At 43.2% G+C, this 9038-nt stretch overlaps 1 long non-coding RNA gene across 1 annotated transcript; it reads left to right on the top strand.

Annotated features, from left to right (window-relative positions):
* Window positions 1-5104: 5104 nt before the first annotated feature.
* LOC124040927 lies at window positions 5105-8057 on the top strand. Its single transcript, XR_006839826.1, has 6 exons — window positions 5105-6147; window positions 6262-6390; window positions 6496-6722; window positions 6929-7022; window positions 7147-7585; window positions 7735-8057. It is a non-coding gene; the product is annotated as an uncharacterized LOC124040927 (long non-coding RNA).
* Window positions 8058-9038: the final 981 nt, after the last annotated feature.

Raw genomic sequence — 9038 nt, 5'->3', positions numbered from 1 at the left:
AAATTGGGATTTTTTGGGTATTAAAACTGAAGGTTGCTACATGATCAGCTTTCATCAGAATGTACATTAATGTCACTGCAAACTAGCAGTGACGTAAAGTACTTAAATAAAAATACTTGTTTTTTTAGGGGGTATCTGTACTTTACTATTTATATTTTTGACAACTTTATACTTTTACTTCACTAACATTCTTAATGAAAATGGATCTACTTTTTACTCCATACATTTTCTCTGACACCCAAAAGTACTCATTATGTTTTGAATACTTAGCAGGACAGGAAAATGGTCTAATTCACACACTTATCAAGAGAACATCCCTGGTCATCCCTACTGCCTCTGATCTGACGGACTTACTAAAAACATGCTTCGTTTGTAAATTATATCTGAGGGTTGTTGGAGCGTGCCCCTGGCTATCCGTAAATGAAAAAAGACACATGGTGCTGTCTGGTTAGCTTAATATAAGGAATTTGAAATTAATTATACTTTTGCTTTTGATACTTAAGTATATTTTAGCAAAACTTTTAGACTTACCCAAGTAGGGTTTTACTGGGTAACTCACTTTTACTTGAGTCATTTTCCATTACGTATTTGTACTTCTACTCAAGTATGATAATTGGGTACTTTTTCCACAACTAGCTGCACTTCGTTTCATTTGACCTATTTTTCAATTGTCATTTGTATATATCCATAAAAATGATACCAGCTGATTCATGATTTTGACTGGTTGAGAAACGCTGCCTTCCTGTTTATCTCGTCCCGACACCTTCATTACTACGAGACAGATGGAGATCGAATTTGAATATTTTAACAATTTTGCAACGTCGGAGAGACAGACCGCAAGGTTAATGCAAACGGGTGTACCGGTTATTTGAGCTACTATGCACTTGTAGGTAGAGTTATTAAAGTGACTATGCATAGATGACAACAGAGAGTCGCAGTGGTGTAAAGAGGGGGGTACTGCAATAGTCTGGGTAGCCATTTGACTAGATTCAGTTCAGGAGTTTTATGGCTTGGGGGTACAAGCTGTTTAGAAGCCTCTTGAACCTAGACTTGGCGCTCCGCTGCCGTGCGGTAGCAGAGGGAACAGTATGACTAGGATGGCTGGAGTCTGACAATTTTTAGGGCCTTCCTCTAACACCGCCTGGTATAGAGGTCCTGGATGGCAGGAAGCTTGGCCCCAGTGTTGTATTGGGCTGTTCGCACTACCGTGTGTACTGACTTGCTGTCGGAGGCCGAGGGGTTGCCATATCAGGCAGTGATACAAACCAGTCAGGATGCTCTCGATATTGCAGCTGTAGAACCTTTTGAGGATCTGATGACCCATGCCAACATCTTTTCAGTCTCCTGAGGGGAAATAGGTTTTGGCGTGCCCTCTTCACGACAGTCTTGGTGTGCTTGGACCATGTAGTTTGTAGGTGATGTGGACACCAAGGAACTTGAAGCTCTCAACCTGCTCTACTGCAGCCCCGTCGATGAGAATGGGGGTGTGCTCTGAGGAACCCCTGTGTTGAGGATCAGTGTGGCGGATGTGTTGTTACCTACCCTTACCACCTGGGGTCGGCCCGTCAGGAAGTCCAGGATCCAGTTGCATAGGGAGGTGTTTAGTCCCAGTGACCTTAGCTTATTGATGAGTTTAGAGTGCACTATGGTGTTGAACACTGAGCTATAGTCAATGAATAACATTCTCACATAGGTGTTCCTTTTGTCCAGGTGGGAAAAGGCCGTGTGGAGTGCAATGGGGATTGCATCCTCTGTGGATCTGTCGGGGCGGTATGCAAATTGGAGTGGGTCTAGGGTTTCTGGGATAATGGTGTTGATGTGAGCCATGACCAGCCTTTCAAAGCACTTCATGGCTCCAGATGTGAGTGCTCTGCTTAAAACATGTTGGTATTACAGACTCAGACAGGGAGAGGTTGAAAATGTCAGTGAAGACACTTGCCAGTTGGTCAGCGCATGCTCAGAGTACATGTCCTGGTAATCCGTCTGGTACTGCGGCCTTGTGGATGTTGACCTGTTTAAAGGTCTTACTCACATCGGCTGTGTGATCACACAGTCTTCCGGAACAGCTTGTGCTCTCGTGCATGTTACACTGTTATTTGCCTCGAAGCGAGCATAGAAGTTATTTAGCTCGTCTGGTAGGCTCGTGTCACTGGGCAGCTCTCTGCTGTGCTTCCCTTTGTAGTCTGTAATGGTTTTTAAGCCCTGCCACATACGACGAGTGTCAGAGCCGGTGTAGTACGATACAATCTTAGTCCTGTATTGACGCTTTGCCTGTTTTATGGTTCGTCGGAGGGCATATTGGGATCCCTTATAAGCTTCTGGGTTAGTCGTGCTCCTAGAAAGCAGCAGCTCTAGCCTTTAGCTCAGTGCGGATGCTGCCTGTAATCCATGGCTTCTGGTTGGGGTATGTACGTACAGTCACTGTGAGGATGATGTCATCAATGCACTCATTGATGAAGCCAATGACAGATGTGGTGTTCTCCTCAATGCCATCAGAGGAATCCCGGAACATATTCCAGTCTGAGCTAGCAAAACAGTGTTAGCATCTGCTTCCTCTGACCACTTTTTTATTGATCTAGTCACTGGTGCTTCCTGCTTTAGTTTTTGCGTGTAAGCAGGAATCAGGAGGGTACAATTATGGTCAGATTTGCCAAATGGAGGGCGAGGGAGAGCTTTGTATGCGTCTCTGTGTGTGGAGTATAGGTGGTCCAGAGTTCTTTTTCCTCAGGTTGCACATTTAACATGCTGATAGAAATGTAGTAAAATGGATTTAAGTTTCCCAGCATTAAAGTCCCCGGCAACTAGGAGCGCAGCCTCTGCGTGAGCATTTTCTTGTTTGCTTATGGCGGAACACAGCTCTTTCAATGCTGTGTTGGGGGTGGAAGGTCCTATATACAGTGGGGCAAAAAAGTATTTAGTCAGCCACCAATTGTGCAAGTTCTCCCACTTAAAAATATGAGAGAGGCCTGTAATTTTAATCATAGGTACACTTCAACTATGACAGACAAAATTAGAAAGAAAATCCAGAAAATCAGGATTTTCAATGAATTTATTTGCAAATTATGGTGGAAAATAAGTATTTGGTCACCTACAAACAAGCAAGATTTCTGGCTCTCACAGACCTGTAACTTATTCTTTAAGAGTCTCCTCTGTCCTCCACTCGTTACCTGTATTAATGGCACCTGTTTGAACTTGTTATCAGTATAAAAGACACCTGTCCACAATCTTAAACAGTCACACTCCAAACTCCACTATGGCCAAGACCAAAGAGCTGTCAAAGGACACCAGAAACAAAATTGTAGACCTCCACCAGGCTGGGAAGACTGAATCTGCAATAGGTAAGCAGCTTGGTTTGAAGAAATCAACTGTGGGAGCAATTATTAGGAAATGGAAGACATACAAGACCACTGATAATCTCCCTCGATCTGGGGCTCCACACAAGATCTCACCCCGTGGGGTCAAAATGATCACAAGAATGGTGAGCAAAAGTCTCAGAACCACACAGGGGGACCTAGTGAATGTCCTGCAGAGAGCTGGGACCAAAGTAACAAAGCCTACCATCAGTATATATTATATATACAGTTTATATGATATGAGCGGGACCTCAGCTCTAATTAAGACACTAACAGATTACAGACGGTAGGCAATTAAGGTCACAATTATGAAAACTTAGGACACTAAAGAGGCCTTTCTACTAACTCAGAAAAACACCTAAAGAAAGATGCCCAGGGTCCCTGCTCATCTGTGTGAACGTGCCTTAGGCATGCTGCAAGGATGCATGAGGACTGCAGATGTGTCCAGGGCAATACATTGCAATGTCCATATTATGAGATGCCGAAGAGCGCGCTACAGGGAGACAGGACGGACAGCTGACCGTCCTCGCAGTGGAAGACCAGTGTAACAACGCCTGCAAAGGATCGGTACATCCGAACATCACACCCACGGGACAGGTACACGATGGCAACAACAACTGCCCGAGTTACACCAGGAAAGCATAATCCCTCCATCAGTGCTCAGACTGTCCACAATAGGCTGAGAGAGGCTATACTGAGGGCTTGTAGGCCTGTTGTAAGGCAGGTCCTCACCAGACATCACCAGCAACAACGTCACCTATGGGCACAAACCCACCGTCGCTGGGCCAGACAGGACTGGAAGAAGTGCTCTTCACTGACGAGTCATAGTTTTGTCTCACCAGGGGTGATGGTCGGCGTTTACACCGAGGCCTGTACTCTGGAGTGGGATCGATTTGGAGGTGGAGGGTCCGTCATGGTCTGGGGCGGTGTGTCACAGCATAATCGGACTGAGTTTGTCGTAATTGCAGGCAATCTCAATGCTGTGTGTTACAGGGAAGACATCCTCCTCCCTCATGTGGTACCCTTCCTGCTGGCTCATCCTGACATGACCCTCCAACATAGCCACCAGCTATACTGCTCGTTCTGTGCGTAATTTCCTGAAAGACAGGAATGTCAGCGTTCTGCCATGGCCAGCGAAGAGCCTGGATCTCAATCCCACTGAGCACGTCTGGGACCGGTTGGATTGGAGGGTGAGGGCTAGGGCCATTTCCCCCAGAAATGTCTGGGAACTTGCAAGTGCCTTGGTGGAAGAGTGGGGTAACATCTCACAGCAAGAACTGGCAAATCTGTTGCAGTCTATGAGGAGGAGATGCACTACAGTACTTAATGCAGCTGGTGGCCACACCAGATACTGACTGTTACTTTTGATTTTGACCCCCCCCCCCTCCCCCTTTGTTCAGGGACACATAATTAAATTTCTGTTAGTCACATGTTAGTGGAAATTGTTTAGTTTATGTCTCAGTTGTTGAATCTTGTTATGTTCATACAAATATTTACACATTAAGTTTGCTGAAAATAAATGGAGTTGAAGGTTAGAGGATGTTTCTTTTTTTGCTGAGTTTATATACCCACCAAATATTCAACTAGGATTATTTTTTTATTTTTTTGAATAGACATTTTTTAACTATAAAAACGGTTTCAAATCGAACTCGTCATTAAGGCCAAGAGGAGACCGTGTGTTGAGCCTTTCCTAAATTAGCTATGGATGGAGATAGGGATTTGGCCATACTGGCCAATTAATATAATGGCTATTCTGATCCAACCATAAATTCATACATTGTGCCCCTCTCCTGAGAGGAATGGAAGTTCAATATATAGCGAGATGTTGAAGGCTAATGTTAACTAGCTAACATTGACCATGAAAGGAAGTTAGGCTAGCGAGCAAGCATTTTAGCCAGGTTGCCTAGGACAACAAAAAATAAAAGCATGTGCTGTATGACGGAGTCAACATGATTTGTTGTACTTGCACAATGCACTCACGTGCAGAAATCAGAACCATAGACAGCCACATCATATTTAGCATACATTGATTGGACTAAATCGTTTAGTCCAGTCATAGGTGATTTGATGAGGTTGAAGTTGAAATAGTGCTGCGATAGTGGAGGCAGCTTGTATTGGTCACATACACATATTTAGCAGATGTTATTGCAGCGAAATGCTTGTGTTCCTAGCTCCAACAGTGCAGTAGTGTAACAATTCACAACAATACACACAAATCTAAAAGTAAAAGAACAGTTAAAACGGTTATAAAATGCACTGCCTAACCTGAATTTTTATTTATTTTTTATATTCCTTGTTGCAGAGAATGACGAGATCAAGCGTGGAATCCTACTGATTCTCTCTGGCTGTGTTGGCAAGACGACCATGGAGGGCACATCTCTCAGGGGGACATCAATGTTTGCATCTTTTGCGACCCCAGTACCGCCGAGAGACAGTTTCTTAAGTAATCCACCAAGCACTATCCTATTTGTAACCAACATATAAGTTACTTGAAATTGAAGGTCAAACCTGTGATCAAAGCTTCAACAGAGGCATTTGGAGTTGTTTACTACTGTTGCATAGGCTGTCTTTCTGGTCTCGGGAGGTCTCATTATTCCTCATAGCAATGTAGCATGTTGCATGTTTGGAGTAGTATCTAGTGAGAGACTAGCATTGCATGCTGTGGATGTCAGCTGCCAACCCCATCGATGGGAGATACAACCACTTTAAGTCTCTGAAACAGAACGTCAACATGTCAGAACACATCATTTTCAGATTTTACCTCTTCGTCAATTTGATTGATGAGTGCAATGAGGTAAAAGCAAAACCTTCCGTTTTCCCTAACTTTTTCAGCGCCTGCAGTAAGCCCATACTGAATGGAAATGTGTGTTTCATATGCATTTTCACCTTTGTGTGACTTGTGGTATAGGTGACAAATTATGTCATAGCCAGACGTAATGTAGACCTGCACTGTAGAAACATGGAATCTGCAGAGCGAGTCTACGCCACTGATGAGGTCCAAAGATACATATTGTTTACTCTACAGTTTCAACCAGAGGTAATAATTGCCCTTGTTGTATTGGTGTTCCTTTTGTGTTGGGCTGTTTAGATGCAGCGTTCAGTGAGATCTACCTACCATAACATGCTTTCTGTCCCGTTATAGGTGTGGTGCATGTTGACCCCTGATCACCTCGGAGGCCAAGGAGTTGACGCACAAGCATCTGTGTCAGAGTGACAGCACCAAGCCAGCCTGGTGTATCATTGTCAGGCAGCTAGATAGCATGCTCCGACTGTCTGAAGGCATGGCCAGGCTCTACTGCTCAGATGTGGCTGGTCAGACACCTACTACTGAATTATACATCCCCATATGTATATGGGCCCCTATACATTGTAGAGTAAACTCCTGTCTTTTTATGTGTCTTCATTGTTTGTTCAAATATAATAATTATGGTTGTTGGTGTAACAGAGGTTGTTCAGTGAATTTGCTCACATAATGAGCAAGCTTACATGATATCTGAAGAGTTGCATTGACAGTACAACACACATCTTCACCCTTTAATTTTTACTTTTTAAATGTGTATCCCAAACGCGTAAAGTAGGCCCTCTGACTGCTGAATACGTCTGTCATCAGTGTTGACTCCCCAGACATCAACTTCGACCAGGAACAAGATGACAATGGGGAAATGAATGGTAAGAAACAATGGGGGAATGAATGGACGGAAACAGTCACTTTCACCTTTTTGCAACAATATATTTATTGAAAAATATACATTTATACATACAAAAAATTGTCATCCTGTATTCTCCATTTCAGAATGACTTGATAGATGAGGCTGTGAGGGGGAGAAACGGCACTAATGGCCATCATGCAGAGGAGGCTATGGACATAGACCATGGGGCAGGCAGACCTGAGAAGACCAGCACTGCCAATCCTGCTCTCAAAATGACCTTCGCTGAGTATTGGAGGGTCTCCAACCTCATCATTCTGCACATGCACAAGATGGATGATAGTCAGAGTTCAAACAAACTGAAAGGATCCTTCATTTTCAATTTAGTTTAATTAAAAGGATACTAGTTTTGTCAACGTTTAACAAAATGTTTCATTCTTACAGTTGATGAAGAGTGTTCACTGAAGAAGTGAAAGCTGATTTAACTTGTACCTGAAAGAGATGAAGAGTGAGATCGAGTCAGAAGCTGAGATGGTTGCCAAGAAGTATCTGATTGAGAAAGTGCTTCAGAGACGAATCCATTATGTAAGTAAAGCATTGGAAAACAAGACACACTAAGACCATCTTAAATATTTGACTGTTTGAAGCATTTATGGTATTGACCTTTACATAATGCAGTGAGATTTGTACAATTTGTGAGTGAATGACATGCTCTGTACATGTGTTCATTTCAGGACCACATCATCATAGAGTTAACGAAGACTGGGCTGAAGAAAGTTGGTGTTGAGGGAGAGGAACCTGTGGAGGAAGAGGACCCCTTCTTAGTGGTCAATGTCAATTACATCCTGGAAGACTAGGCATGGTCCACGTCCACCTCAGCCGTAGATATTGTGGAAAGGGTCATTTAATTCAGGCTTATCTGAAAGGAAGGCTCTCCAGAGAGTAGTGAGGTCTGCACAACGCATCACCGGGGGCAAACTACCTGCCCTCCAGGACACCTACACCACCCGTTGTTACAGGAAGGCCATAAAGATCATCAAGGACATCAACCACCCGAACCACTGCCTGTTCACCCCGCTATCATCCAGAAGGCGAGGTCAGTACAGGTGCATCAAAGCTGGGACCGAGAGACTGAAAAACAGCTTCTATCTCAAGGCCATCAGACTGTTAAACAGCCACCACTAACATTGAGTGGCTGCTGCCAACACACTGTCATTGACACTGACCCAACTCCAGCCATTTTAATAATGGGAATTGATGGGAAATGATGTAAATATATCACTAGCCACTTTAAACAATGCTACCTTATATAATGTTACTTACCCTACATTATTCATCTCATATGCATATGTATATACTGTACTCTACATCATCGACTGCATCCTTATGTAATACATGTATCACTAGCCACTTTAACTATGCCACTTTGTTTACTTTGTCTACACACTCATCTCATATGTATATACTGTACTCGATACCATTTACTGTATGCTGCTCTGTACCATCACTCATTCATATATCCTTATGTACATATTCCTTATCCCCTTACACTGTGTATAAGACAGTAGTTTTGGAATTGTTAGTTAGATTACTTGTTGGTTATCACTGCATTGTCGGAACTAGAAGCACAAGCGTTTCGCTACACTCGCATTAACATCTGCTAACCATGTGTATGTGACAAATAAAATTTGATTTGATTTGATTTGGAATTTGTGATCGGAGCTACAATAGCCTACTGTTCACTTGGTGTGCTGACATGTTGCTATTGACTGTCAATGTACTGTCTTTAAAAAAAAGTTATGTAGAATATGAAATGAATACACTTTCGTCATGCTGCTCATCTCTATGGATTTCAATAAATGTATTTTTTGCAATGAGTTGCACTCACCAGGTGGCGCACTTTTACCTATCATCGCACTGGTGCCTCAGAGTTCAGGCCAATGGTTCAGGGCATGTCAGTTGGACTATGGGGACATTGAGGGGACATGTTATTTTTTGGGGGGGAAGAATATATGTTTTTTGTTTATCTCTGATACTC

The sequence above is a fragment of the Oncorhynchus gorbuscha genome, linkage group LG08 (genome assembly GCF_021184085.1).
Source record: "Oncorhynchus gorbuscha isolate QuinsamMale2020 ecotype Even-year linkage group LG08, OgorEven_v1.0, whole genome shotgun sequence".
Taxonomy (NCBI): Eukaryota; Metazoa; Chordata; class Actinopteri; order Salmoniformes; family Salmonidae; genus Oncorhynchus; species Oncorhynchus gorbuscha.
Note: the sequence above shows the minus strand (reverse complement) of the source record. Positions and strands in the feature narration are given on the sequence as shown.